This window comes from Chlorocebus sabaeus, chromosome 18 (assembly GCF_047675955.1).
Source record: "Chlorocebus sabaeus isolate Y175 chromosome 18, mChlSab1.0.hap1, whole genome shotgun sequence".
Lineage (NCBI taxonomy): Eukaryota > Metazoa > Chordata > Mammalia > Primates > Cercopithecidae > Chlorocebus > Chlorocebus sabaeus.
The window spans coordinates 48,284,314-48,299,476 of NC_132921.1; the positions used below are offsets into that span (position 1 = coordinate 48,284,314).

Here is a 15,163-nt window from a genome sequence, read left to right on the forward strand (position 1 = left end):
TCCACACGAAAACCTACACTGGATGTTTATATCAGCTTTATTCATAATTTTCAAAACAAGGAAGCAACAAAAATGTCCTCCAATAGGTGAATAGACCAATTAAATGTGGTACATCCAGGCAGTGGAATATTACTCGACACTAAAACAAAATGAACTATCAAGCATGAAAAGCCATGAAGGAGACTTAAATGCATATTACTGAGTGAAAGAGGCCAACCTGAAAAGGCTACACACTGTATGATTTCAATGATATGACATTTCGGAAAAGGTAAAACTATGGAGCCAGGAAAAAGATGAGAGTGAGGTGCGGGGGAGGGATGAATGGGCAGAGCACAGAGGAGTTTTAGAGCAGTGAAACTATTCTGTATGATATCACAGTGATGGAAACATGTCATTTATGCATTTGTCAAAGCCCATAGAATGCACAACACCAAGAATGTACCCTAATGTAAACTGTGGACTTCAGGTGATGATGGGTTAATGTAGGTTCATTGGTAGTAACAAATATACCATTCTGGTGGAGGATGCCCATAGTGTGTGTGTGGGGTGTGTGTGTGTGTGTGTGTGTGTGTGTGTGTAGGCGAATATATAAAAACTGTACTTTCCACTCAATTTTTGGGTGACCTAAATTGCTCTCAAATAAATTTTACTAAATAAATAAATGACACACTGTATGATTCCATTAGATAAAGTTCTAGAATAGGCAAAATTAGTTAGTGGTCATATAAGCCATGACAATGGTTTCCTCTGTTGGAGGAATGACTGGAAGGTCACATGAGCAGGACTTCTGGGGGCATTGGTAATTTACTTCTTGATCTGATTGGAAGTATACACTTTGTGAAAATTCATCGAGATATACGCTTACTTGTGACCTCTTTGTATGTATATCTCAATGTCTTAGTATAAAGTATTTTAAAAGTAAAAAACACCCTGCCCAACTTTACATTTAAATTTAATTTCCTAGGAAGCATTTGTTTTCTTAAGAAGCAAGTAATCCGTGTTCATTTTTCTTCCAATAATTTTGGAAGAAATTAATGAAGTATTGATGGATTAGTTAGGATTCAACCAAGAGAAAAGTAAACATTCTAAGTATTTAAAATGATAAACTTTAATACAAGGAAATGGTTACAAAGATGAAAGAACTGAGAAGCTAAATTGGGAATGGTGAATCAAATTAAAGATGAGCAGTCTCAGGAAGCCAAAGGCACTATCACTCATAATTCTCAAGGGATAAAAGGGAAGAGGTGGTGTTAATGAGGTTCAGGGTTCAGGGTCACTGGAAGAAGCTGGAGGTAAGGTGTAGGAGTGGAGGGGAGGCTGTGGCTGGAAAATACAGCCCATAGGGTCAGTTCCTGTGGAATGAACAGAGGTGGGGCAGGGCAAGGAATGGCCCTGAAGGTAACAGGCACAGATGGGCACACATGGAAAATAAAGGATTCAGAAAATAAGTTTTTCATTTTCATTTTCTTCTTCTACAGTAACTGTTACACTAGGCAAACTGATTTACTGGTATTTTTGATGGGCACCAAGTTTAGCTTCTGGGAACTGCGTTCAACACACATCTTGTAAATAAATAGAATTACCATTTTAGTTCTACATCCAATCTCCATAAACCAAATTTATACACCCGTAAGTTTATGAAAGCATTATTTGCCATCATTTTGAAGCTAATCAAAAGTATTAAGGAAGCATCTCTGCCTTTCAGATTAGATTTAGACAGTGGCCAATGCTCTGTCAGCTGCATTATTTTATTGGAATTGTAAACATAGGTATATGCTGGTGTTCTGAAGATCACCTTTCTTCAAAGTACATAATAAAGCCACACTTTGAAAACTAGAGTTAGGAGGAGGTAGAAAGCCACACAATATCCTCAATATGACCACCACTCACTTTCTCCATTCCCCTCTATTCTGCTGAAAAATGGTGATGGCATATATCAGACTAATATTAAAGCACCAATTTTAGGATCTTTTGTTTTCTAACATGGAAAGGTGATGACATATGATGACGTAAAATATATTTATTCATCCATTTTATGGCCAGACAAAACAAAGCTTAATGTGTGTGTGTGTGGGGGGGGTGCTTAATTGTACATAGCACTTTAAAAATTTAGCACACCTGCCTTCAACCATGCCCTACTTTTAATTCTAAGTAAAATCTCCCAATAAGCAGCATCTAAAATGTTATCCCTATCTCAAACACAGATTTGTTAGTGATTAAACCATTATTATCACCATCAAATTTTCATTCAGTTTATGCCATCAAAAATTTTGTCTCATTCTGGTTTATTACTCTGATATTAAATACATTTTATATTTTACAAATCATATAACCTTTAGAATAGAATGAAGCATTTTGGCACTTGCTTAATAGAAACCAGGAAGTGACGGTCAAGACAACCTCCATGTTATAGAGCTCACAGTTCAGACGGTTTCTGATAATAATACTAACAATAAATAAACAAAAAATAAAGAGAGTAAGTCTTTCATTGTCTGGAACCTCACTAAAGGTGCGAAACTGAAAGGCATTGATAATATTTATTTAGCCATCTTGCTCCACCTCAGCATTGATAACATTTAAACACATTTTCTTTTCAGGCAAAGGAGAGGAACACTTTAAAGAGAAACAGTTCAATATTCATCTTAAGTTCTTTGTCTTAAACACACTCACCTAAAATTCAATGAAGGGACAGCATGAACTTTTCAAAACCATCTATATTCTTTGAAATGGCAGTTGATTATGGCACTTAAAGACTTCCCAAGCACTTCATCCAAGGATTGGTAAATCCTATTTATCTGCAATGAGAAAGTAGACTTTTATTTAGCTGAGCAATTAACACTTCTATATTTATTACACAAACAGGAAGCCAGAATTGGCAGATCTAGAACATATGATATTTTATAAATCCCCATATCCTCTATTAATAACGTATGCAATTTGGAACTTTGCTTTTCATTTGGTATAAGAAATATTTATAAAAATAGACATTTATGGTAGAAGTCATTTCACTGATGAGGACAGTGAGTCCCAGAGGGATGAAGTGATCATCCAAGATTTAAAAGCTGGTTAAAGATAGAGAGTGACCTGGAACCTCGGGTTCCTGATATAGCTCTATGGATTTAGTTGATTGAAAAACCAGAAATGGGAAAACATGGAATCTTCTTTGTTTTCCAAGCAGATAGTTTTCTGGAATATTTTATTGCCATAATTTTTACTAAAGCCAAGTAAAGTACTACTAAGATCAGAATCCTTGGACTAACATTTCCTCTGATGGATTGAGCTTGAGCAGTCATAAGTAGATACCCTGTAAGAGTGGACTACAACAAGGTGGACTACAAAGGCAACCTAATGTTACTTAATAATCCATATGATTATGTTGTATAGTAATAACATATAAATTGTAAATATTTCACAAGATTGGCTGTTAATTTTTCTTAACTAAGCTGAATGATTTTATTTGCTTTTGCCTTCTGAGAAAATTTCTAAATGAGAACTGAAAGACACAGCTCTAGACTGCCCTTCCCAATGCCCAAGATCCCCAACCCTATGCCTGGGAGTGACCCAGGCACCCCACTCATCATCTCCCCTCAGCCAGTCCTCCCCAGTGTTCTCTTCCTCCTCACCCTTTCCTCCTTGCTTCTCCCTGTGAACAAACAGGCTAGGTGTTACTATCCCAGGTGCCAGATGGTTTGAAGCAGCAAAAATTTGAAGCTTAGGGAATCTCATGTTAAGATGAAGGAAAAGTGTGGGGAGGAGGGACACAGTAAAGTAAAAGGGACAAGGCATCTGGTGGCAGTGGGGATGGAAAGGGAAGGGATGGAAGGAACCCAGCTCTGCACCTTTGCTGAGTGATGGGTGCCTTCTGCTTCTGACTCCCACCCCATGCTTTCCTCTCCCAACCCAGGTTATCTAAAATGAACACAATAATTATTTTAGCTTTCATGACTGGGTTCAGGCTTCCTATGATTTGAGGTACATAAAGAAAATTCTATAACAAAATCTTCCCCTTCCTCTTATCTAAGTTATCAGACATGTCCATTATTACGTGAGGTTTATTTATGATATGGTTTTGCTGTGTCCCCACCCAAATCTCATCTTGACTTGTAGTTCTCATAATCCCCACATATCATGGGAGGGGACCAATAGGAGATAATTGACTCATGGAGGCTATTATCCCCATGCTGTTCTTGTGATAGTATAGGGGTTTTTCCCTCTTTGCTCGGCATTCTCTCTCTTGCTGCCACATGAAGAAGGACGTGTTTGCTTCCACTTCCACCATGATTGTAAGTTTCCTGAGGCCTCACCAGCCATCTGGAACTGAGTCAGTTATACTTCTTTCCTTTATAAATTACCCAGTCATGGGCAGTTCTTTATAGTAGTGTGAGAATGACCTAATACAATTTAATATGATATAAAGAGACTTTCACTACACAATTAACCACTGTTCTGTGACATTCGGACCCAACAGTCTTTCCCCGTGCTATGATTCTAGGCACACACATCTGTTTGACATTCTTTGAATTAAATGTGTTATTACAACAGTAGTACTTTCAGATATTTTTTGTTTCTTAAAGTACATGCTATTATTTCTTTTAAAATTGGAGTTGGAGTAGATTAGACCTATGTATCTGAGAATAAGTTATATATTAAAAATATTTCTCCTCATGAACACAGCTCTCTAAGCCATAGTACCTGGAAAGAAATGAAAATCGCATACAATCTAATGTATTATATTTTCACCTTAGGCTATATCTCTATATATAATAAAGTGAGATAAACTTATATCCAGCACTATCTGGTGATGTAGAATCACTTAAGAAATCACCTGGTATTGTTCTAGGGACCTCTTAGGATTTGGCTGCTGGTTGTTGCTCCTGCACCTGACAATTTTGGGAAGGATGACTTGCATATTTCTTTTTTCTTTTTTTTTGTGCAGGTCCAATGGGTTACTCCAGACTGCAGTAGATTTGGAGGGAGCCTAAACAATGCTCAGATAGAGACACTGTGTTAAAGTACCACATGGGTGGTCCAGGTTGACATCTTAACCAGGATCTATGATTCATAAAAGTTGCACCTTGGGTGGTCTCTGGATCACAAGCCAGCTTTAGATTCTGCTGTCCCTCTTCTACCAAGAAGTGGCCCCATTTCACCCCATATACCACAGATAGTGATTAAAAGAAGTTAGCTGTCTAATCTGGAGGCAGATCCATCCCTACCATTCTTGGCTTCTATCCTGCATGGCAACTCCAGAGTATGCAGAGTTAAATGCCCTCAATTCTTTCTACTCTTTCTTTCACCTGAGGGTGGCAGCTTCCCAAGCGGCTAGTGAATTAAAGGCATCAATCCTACTCTACTCTTCCTGCAGCCTACTGGACACTTGCAAAGCAAAATTGTCACATGAACATTGGGTGGGAATAAAAATGATACCTTTCTCCATTCTCTCTCTCTTTGAGACAAGGTCTTGCTCTCTCACCCATACTGAGTGCAGTGGCATGATTGTGGCTCACTGCAGCCTCAAACTCCTCAGGCTCAAGCAATCTTCCCATCTCAGCCTCCTGAGTAGCTGGGACTGCAGGTGCTCAGCACCACACTCAGTTAATTTTTGTATTTTTTGGAGATGAGATTTTGCTATGTTGCCCAGGATGGTCTTGAACATCTGAGCTCAAACAATCCGTCCGCCTCAGCCTCCCAACGTGGTGGGATTACAGGCATGAACCACCGTGCCTGGCTCCTTCTCTCTTTAAATTCTTATTTAAATTACAGGTCAGTTAACTTAAATTCTAGGATGGCTGACTTGTGGTTAGAAATTAAATTTTAGTGTCATGGTATAAAATAAAAATATTGTATTCTTTACTAAGCCCCCAGAAAAGCTTTCAGCCAGGGTCTAGATTGGAGTTAGGAGCCAGTGTCTTACCACAGAGGACCATAAAGAAAGAAGTATTTCATTTATTTTGGGTGCTGCATTTTAGGCACATAGGTTGGATGGAAGTTGCAGGAGTCACATTTTTGCTTAATAAGAGGACCCCCTCAAATTGGAGGACGCAAAACCAGAATGGGCCACCTAAAAAGGTAGTGATCTCCATATCAATGATATAAATTTAAATAGAGCCTCAATAATCATTTGTAATGGTGGGATTTGGTAAAGCATACATGTTTATCACACATTTATTATACACAAGTTGGGATATGTAGTCCTCTCAACCCAGATTCTGTGGGACCTAGCCAAGTATTAGACTGGAGAAGAGTTAACCTTTGTGTTATGATTCCTATTTATGCTTGGACTGATGTTCCTACCATAAATAGCACTCTGTCCTCACTCTCTATTGTTTATTTTGGTATATTCCCCTGTACTGCCACTACCTGATTATTATTTATTCATTGTCTCTTCGCACCAGAATATAGCTCCACAAAGGCAGCAACTTTTTTCATTGTTGTGCACCTGATGCTTAGAATGATGGCTGGCACATAGTATGCCTGCAGTAATATTTATTGCATGAACAAATAAATGTATGAATGAACGTATATTTTTGGTTGTCCCCAAACTTAAATCTAAGAAGTTTGTATTTTTCTTTCGCACAAAGATTTGCAAGTCAGATTAAAGCTTCTAGATGATGATTTTATTTCTACATAGAATAAACAAGATAGGGTGAAATATATGATTAGCAAGAATGTAGTAAAAGAAAAATCCTATTACCCTTTCTTATTTTAAAATTTGTCTTCTTTTTCTTATAAATATTTGGTTCAATTTCCTTTCTCTTACCCCTGTGAACTTGCACCATATTAAAAATAATTTCATCACAATCTGAAGAATTCATGATTATTTTATTCACACTAAAAATATAAGGAATCCAAGCAGAAATTTTAGCTACTTTCATTATTATTCAAGAATGGGTAGCCTAAATATTAAAAGGAGGAATAAAAAGGTGCTCTCCAGGACTTCTTTTGAGGGTGTGACTTTTGTTTAGTGGTTCTCAATCAGGGTGATTTTGCCCCCAGGGGATACATGACAATGTCTGGAGACATTTTTGGTTGTGCAGGGTGGGTCCATGCAACTGGCATCTAGTAGGTACAGGTCAGGATGCCGCTGAACATCTGGAAATTCACAGGACTACCACCCCCCAACCCCCAGCCAAATAATGAACAGTCCAAAATGTTGATTGTGCCCAGGTTGAGATACCCTGGTAGGTAGTCCGAGTTCCTTTGAGTCCTAATACTATTCTGTAATTTTACCATAGGTCCCATCTAGACCTCTGAAGTTGAACAAGGTAAGTCTAAATTCCCTTTTGAAGCTTCCTGCAACTCTATATACCACGTGAATTCCTTCCTGCACCTCCCAGCTGTGCTCTTAGACCCTCTTTGTATTCCAGTCCTTAGTGCTGCCACACCACTCTTGGGACGTCTTTCATTGCAGCACCTGTTATCATTTTAAATTACCGTGAATTTTCTTATCCTTTATAAGAATATGTGCAACTCTGGGCAGAGACTTATTGCTTGTTTCTTCATCATCTCTAGCACATAATTTTTAATGATGAATAGCCATCATCACTAAATGCTTGTTGGAATAAATGATTGATGGTGGAACAGTTAACAAACACGAAGCTCATGTTTTCACATCTGGTTCCTGTACAGAGTTGCAGTATAAACTTACTGAAGTAATTTCACCAGATTATTAGTTATCAGCCTAAGAACGTCAAAGTGGCTTAGAAAGTTGTAGTAAAATGGATTTGGAATCATGGCCCTTGGACTAAACCCAGAATCACCCCAGACACAAGGATATTAAGTCAGAGTCAGGGAGAGGACGGCTGAGAAATGGGCTTTTTGGACAGTTAAAAGCTGGAAACAGAATTAGTGCTATTGGATGCTTAGGCATCCTCTCTATTTTAAGGACTTGTTCTTGTTGACACAGAGCTCAGTATGAGAGGCAGAAATGTCTTGGGTGTCTTTACTTCCTATTAAGGGCATAGCTTATTTCTTCAAGCCCCTAGGATAAAGGGGCTGTGGCTGTGACAGTTTAGTTGTTCACATCCAGTGTGGCACCTTCGCGGAAGGGCAAGATCACACAGTCAGGCAGGCCTCTCCCATTAGGGATTCTGGGCCCGAAGGAAAGTGCCATTGAGACTGGCTGCATCAGCTCCTATGCTGGGCGGCAACCTCATTTCTGTGAAGTTTTTAAATCTTTGGACAAATAATCAGGGAAATTAATCTAATCTCAGAAGAGGTTGTGCATCTATAATTTGTTTCCATCAAATCACAGCCCAATGATTGCAGAAACATGTGTGTACTTCACAATTCTGGGTATCCATATAGGCCACTACTGTGCCTCACTTTTCAGATACCTACTTTAATACTTATCTCTGATAGAATTTAATGAGACAGCAAGAAGATATTTGAGAAGTATAAGATAGTAGCAGAGAATTCGGTTTTATTCTTGATATTTCATCAATAGAAGTGGATAAAAAGTTGTACCTTATCACTTAGGTTAAAGTAAGATAAGGCAGAGAGAACAATATTTGTAGAAAATAGCTGTCAACAGGAAAAAATATATACCTTCAGCAAAGAATGTAGAATTTTTCATGCCACAAAGCCGAAGACCTGCTGACATTCAGGAACACTTAAGAAATAATATGATGGCCTGCCTGTCAATATCAGTTCAGCTGGGTATCCAGTCAACTGTTTTAAAGGTGCTGAGAAAAATGAAGGTGGTTTATAAAGGATTTACCAGCTGTTTCTTGCACAGCATTTTTTTTTTTTTTTTTTTTTTCTGAAAGACTGGCTCTGTGTATCTTTCTGTTGCATTTTATTGTAAGGTTAAGACAGTTGGTTATCGAGATGATACTTGCATTTTTAAAAGGTAAGGTGGCTCATGCCTGTAATCCCAGCACTTTCAGAGGCCAAGGCAAGCAGATCCCTTGAGCCCAGGAGTTCGAGACCAGCCTGGGCAACATGACAAAACCCCAGTTTACTTTACTTAAGTATCTACTTAAGTTTACTTTATTTAAGTATCTCAGAAATTTTGTAGAAATAAAAAAAAAATAATAATAATACAAAAATTAGCTGGGCGTGGTGGTGCATACCTGTGGTCTCAGCTGCTCGGAAGGCTGAGGTGGGAGATAACCTGAGCCCAGGAGGCGAAGGTTGCAGTGAGCCAAGATTGTGCCACTGCATTTCAGCCTGGGTGACAGAGTGAGACCCTGTCTCAAAAAACAAACGCACAAACAAAATGTAAAAATAGTTGGCTTACATGCTAATACTTATTAAAAATCAAGTTTTATTAAAAATAGATAAGAAACAAGAAACATGGAGTTTTTAAAGTGCGTGTGTGTGTGTGTGTGTTTTAATCAAAGTAACTTTCCTTTTAGGAAATGTGGAAAATACCATAAATTGTGAAGAAAATTAGTATCACCCACATTCCACCTCACAGGAAACCCCTATGAAGATTTTATACATTTACTTCCAGTTACACACACACACACACACACAGGCATATGTTTGTGCATATATACACACACATCATAATTTTTAAGAAAGTAGTTGAGGGACTGTAAACTATATATAATTTTGTTTTAATATTGGAAACTTTTATGTCCTATTAGCAATCTATACATATTCAGCATGAATACTTCCTCCGTTTATGGCTATGAAATTATTTTTATTCAACTTGCTCATTAAAGGATATGATACATATGAAGATCTGAGACATCAGTAGTGGCTGAATGATCCTTTATTTTATTCACGTACTTTATACACACATTCACACAGAACACACGTCAGCTACATTTCAGGGTAAGGCAGTAAGTCACTATTTTATTTTTATATTAAGGTTTATTTTGTTATAGAAATTGCTACTGTACAAAACTCAGGCATCCCAACATATCAGAAAAATAGGAGTCACTTTCTTAGAATACACTTTTAAAGGGAGTGATTATCTCATTTTGTATCTTTTTAAAAAATACAATTGAGAAACCAATGAGAGTCTCATTGTGTATTTACCTACACAAATAATCACTAAACGTAAGTATCTCAGGTTTTCTTAGATGAAAATCTCCTTTTATTAATGTAAGTAGGGCAATATGCAACTAAAACCAAGTATAGATAAATGCCACCCCACAGTGATGAATCTCATTAAAGCTTTACATTCTCCATGTTGAAATTAATTCCAAGGCAGAAAGATTCATGTATTTTTGCTGATCAGGACAAAAAAACAACATTTTCCCAAGTGCAGTCTTTTGTCTCCCGCATCTCATTACACTCACCAAATTGGCCGAAAAAAGAATTAAATTGAATTTTGCAGGTTAAGTAAAAATGTGTCAAAGGTTAGTCTAACTGGCATTTAAAAAGCCGTATTTGTAGTTACCTGCAAGCAGGTATACAATAGAGTCTACTGAAATCTCTCTGATACTGTGTGATCATGATTTTGCTCATAATTTCCATGCATTCATTTGTTGGAGAAGTCCACTGCACACTTCTAAGAGACTGATACAGTGTGATCTGGTATAACTGTCTGTTGATACTATGATGTAAAGTTCAGTTAGAAAAGAAGGAAGTAAGGAAGAAATAAAGAAAGTATAAAACCTTATAAAACTAGATATAGAACAAAAAAGGCAAAATAAAAAAAGATTTTGTAGGAACTCTATCAGTTACATTAATAACACAAAAAACAGGGTGAGTGGAGAGGAGAGAAAACGTTTGCAAGCAGAGTACCATACTTCCCACAAATATAATGAATAAGTTTGTACTGAGCATAGGTAATTCCACATTTTTAAACATCATTCTTCTCTAATATGCATTAAACCCCAATCATAAAGCTTGCTTTCATAAAAAATGTGTATGCAAATGTAGCAGTTATTTGGACACAATTTCACTGACAAACTCTTAGGCATGAAAATCAGATTCTTAATATTTTGTTGTCATTGTTTGTAATGTATATCTTGTTTCCCTAAGGAAAAAAATATTTGTGTGCAAAATATGGGTGGTTGTTTTCTTAGACAAAGAGATACTTTTACTGGAAATCATAAAAAGACAGAAGCATCTAATTCTTGGAACGAATGCTCAGGTCTTGCCCATTAGTGGTGCATTTCTACCTTAACTGGTGGCCTTGCATATGACATATGCCTTAGCAGCCACCTGAGGGTTACTGAGAGCTTGACTTAGCATTTTCATCTGACTGCGGGAAGATGAGTACCTTTAAAAAACAAAAGAAGAAGAAGAAGAAGATAGAAGATAAATCATTTAACTTGGTATCAATAAATTGCCTTGCTACTTTGGGGTTAAAAAAAGTGATCCCGTATCCTACATCAGAGGTTTTTAAACTTTTTGTTCTGAAGACCCCAAGAGCTTTTGTTTGTTTGTTATACCTATCAATATTTACCCTATTAGAAATGAAAACTTACAAACTTTAAAAATATTTATTTATAAATTAACTGCAGATAAAACCCAAAGCTACTTGGCAAGCTAATGTAAAGTTAAAGCTATTGATACGTGCACTTGCCCTTGCATCTCTGTGATAGACCTAGTCTGTCCCCCAGACACCTTCCACCTGTCTGTTTAGACCCCTTCCTCAAACCCTATTCTCACCCCATAACCACACCACCAGTTTGGAAGGCTAGTGTAGCAGAAACGAGACATATGGACATTGTATAACCCAGCATTCAGGTTGTGGAGTTCATTTTATCCCACTTGCATACTATTCTAAGTGCATTAACCCACCCCATCTTTCCTCCCTTGATTCTCATTATATGTTTAAAATTGATTTAATAAGCCATGTGATTGGAGCATCTTAAAATAATTGGTGTATAAATTCATTTATGTGACAATGATAAACCCATTACATGTGACATAAATAATATATATTTTTAATAAAACAGAAATATTTTCCAAGACAAAATTTTGGTGATAAGCATGGTTTTACATTTTTTGGAAATCCCCTAATATCTGGCTTAGTGGAGGATAGCTAGATTTACATCTCTGCTTCTGCATTTAATCTACTGGAATATGTTTTGGTTGACAAATATGAAGACACTCCAGGCTCACATAGACATGTAGTTTGAAATGGTAGAGTCTTTTCATAGCCATTCAGATTATTATGGACAGTTTTCTTTGATACAACAGTGAAATTCAACAACTGATTCTTCCTTAAAAATGGAATATGGAATCTGAAACATATCATATCTATTACAGTAAACTCAATTATCTGTCTCATACTTGGTATAGTTTTTTTAAAAATCTATATATGAGTTTATGACAGAATGAATTGTTCTGGCTCACTTAGTAAAGCAGATCTTCCAAATGTTTACATTTTATTTTCAATAACAAAAAATTACTTTTGTTAATATCACCACGAGTCTCATCAGAAAGGTACTGAGAAGCTGTCAAGCTTATAGTGGCAGATGTAGGCTTTTCAAAATTCTAGTTTCTACTTGAAAGTTTGAATTTTATCATTGTCAGAAATTCCTATCAGTTGTTTTTCCTGAAGTGACAAGCTTACTTCACTCATTTTCAAAAAAAAATTGTCAAATACCCTTGCTGAAATAATCATAGTTGTCTGCTCATTGTTCTTTTAAATAAAAATGTTCTATGAAAGAAGTGACTAGTTCCACTTGTACCTTGAACAATAATACTTGGAGGCAACTGTTGCACTTCAACATATTTCCAAAGTGCTTTATGCATACCTCCCATTTCCTTGCACTATTAAAAAGATGTGGCCAGGCATGGTGGCTCATGCCTGTAATCCCAACACTTTGGGAGGCCAAGGCAGGAAGATCGCTTGAGCCTGGGAGTTCAAGACCAGCCTGGGCCTAGCAAGACATATCAAGACCTTGTTTCTACAAAAAAAGAAAAAATTAGCTAGGCGTGGTGGCATGCCCCTGTATGTAGTCCCAGCACCTTAGGAGGCTGAGATAGGAGGATCGCTTGAGCCCAGGGGTTCACAGCTGCAGTAAGCCATGATTGTGCCAATGAACTCCAGCTTGGATGATAGAGTGAGAGCCTGTCTCAAAAAGATAAAATGTAAAAATAAATAAAAAATAACATCATTTACACTTCCAAGACTTAATAACATGCTGTTGCTGTTGCTTGCTTTGTTTTTCACTGGAAGTGCATGCGAGTGAAGAAATATAACTACCAGTAGAGCTTGGTGCCATTGCCTTCAACCTCTAGTAATTAGGTTCCAGCAGTTTTATTTACCATTACTTTTGCACATCTGTGTGAATGTCCACATAGTGAAAAAGGCAAATAATATGTTAGTTGTTATTAAAATAGTTTTAACCTCAAGAATCCTGTGAAAATGTCTTTATGTTGAGAACCATTGTCCTAAAAGGAAGGGCATGTATTAAGGTGGCTGAGACAAGTCTCTGAGGTTGAATAACACAGTTGTTCCTCAGGGTTAAAGGATATCACTTAGCACAGAGTCTGACACAACTGTCAACCCAACAGATGCTAGCTATGATTACTACTATTTATAGTATTTCTTTTTCAGATCAAGAAGCAATGATATGAGTAAATCAGAATATCAGCTGTGTATTGGAACTTATCCTACCTAAATCCAAATTTTAGTTCTGCAATTCTTCTGTGAGTACAAGCTACATGCAGATATGTTTTTCCTGCTATTTTGAGCAAGACTGAGATTTTGTCCCTCACATGTCAATTTTGCAAATCCTTGGGTAATCAGTCATGAGAGACATTTCTCAGTCATTGGTTAGTGGGGATAACTGAGAGATGGTATTTGACTGGGTCCTAGGATCGCCCAGTCCCCGATCTTCTTCCTGCCATAGCATGTTTGGGAAGCAGGTATTTCCAAAGGGTTATGCTAAGCTCATAGGGACATCTAGTTGATGTAAATGATGGAAACAGGTAAGTGTAAGTCAAGGAGACCAGTCACATTGTGCCTGCATATTTTACTCTTAGGAATATTTTTTACTGCCTCCAAGAAATGTGTTCTCCCTCATTTTCCTTGAAATTACAAGAGGCTTGCTTGCTATTTTTACCATCTTTGACTTGAGTACAAAAATTAAGGGAAAAAAAAAAAAACACAACAGTCCCTAACAACAAAATGATGCAAGCTTGATAATAAGTAACAGCTTACATTTAATCTTGGTGTTAGAAAAATAGAGAGTGATAGTGATGGAGTTGAAATGAAGAGTGTGTGCCTTGTTTATAGAGAGAAGCTCCCTCTGACTGCCACACAGAGGCGCAGATATACAGTGTGGCCACATCTTTCTATTTTCAAGTTCAAGGTGGAAATCCAGATATTTATGTGAAATTTTCCAATTTATAAATGTTGCCCCAAACTGGGTAGGCCACATAAAACATGCTGGCAGGGTTTGCAAGGTGCCACATTTTTGATTTCTCCAAATATATAACTTAATTTCCCTCCATGATCTCACTCACCATTATCCTCTGCACTTACCTCTGTCACCTCTCCTATCTTGGGGCAAAGAGAGTGGGAATAGTGGATGGAGAGGCGCCTTTATCTCCCTCTAGTGGTGAAAATATGCCAAATATGCCAAAACAACTAGCTGAATGCTCATTTCATCCTGTTGGTTGAAAACTCATCTATGCGAAACTCATCCTTTGTCTGTTTAAAATTAGCAAAACAGGCTCTGGCTATTATGTGTGAGATGTGAACTGAAAGGAAATATTATTACCAGTGCAGATTAGACTCTGGGGTAAAAGAAGCCAGAAAGAGGGAGCAGGGATATCAGCCCAAGTAGGAATTTAGAAGACTTAAGCGTTCCAGACCTTGTCACCAGGAAAAGAGAAGAATTTGAAAACTTGTACTCTAACAGGAGGCAGGGCCATCAATACATACTGCAGCTGGAAGGCATACGTTAAATTTTATAGGTAAAGTTGAGTATAGTGTGAATGATCAATGTATCCACTAGCTAGAGCAGTATCTAGTAAGTACTGCTAATTTGATCCCTGTTTTAAGTATTTAATAGTACCTTAGCTCTTATTAATTAATGGTGAGCATCTCATATTCTTTGTTTAGAAGCTTCACTTGGGGAAAATGTTTTCAGGGTGGAGAATGGAATACATTTTGCAAATAAACAGAATTTCAAATAGGTTAGTAACACAGAGCTAAAAAATGATACTGAGAAAGATAAAAAGTAGATATCATAATAATTGTTGACAAAAAGAGTCAAACTTTGAAAAACATTTGAAAAGA

At 37.2% G+C, this 15,163-nt stretch overlaps 1 protein-coding gene across 19 annotated transcripts in view; it reads right to left on the reverse strand.

The window, feature by feature from the left end:
- The window catches only part of DTNA (dystrobrevin alpha), a 394,437-nt gene that overhangs the window by 203,541 nt on the left and 175,733 nt on the right, over positions 1 to 15,163 (reverse strand). For all 19 annotated transcript variants that reach the window (XM_073006396.1, XM_073006399.1, XM_037982388.2 and 16 more), the window contains exon 2: positions 2,671 to 2,795. The gene's annotated coding sequence lies outside the window, so the exon portion shown is untranslated. The remainder of the gene's footprint in view (positions 1 to 2,670; positions 2,796 to 15,163) is intronic.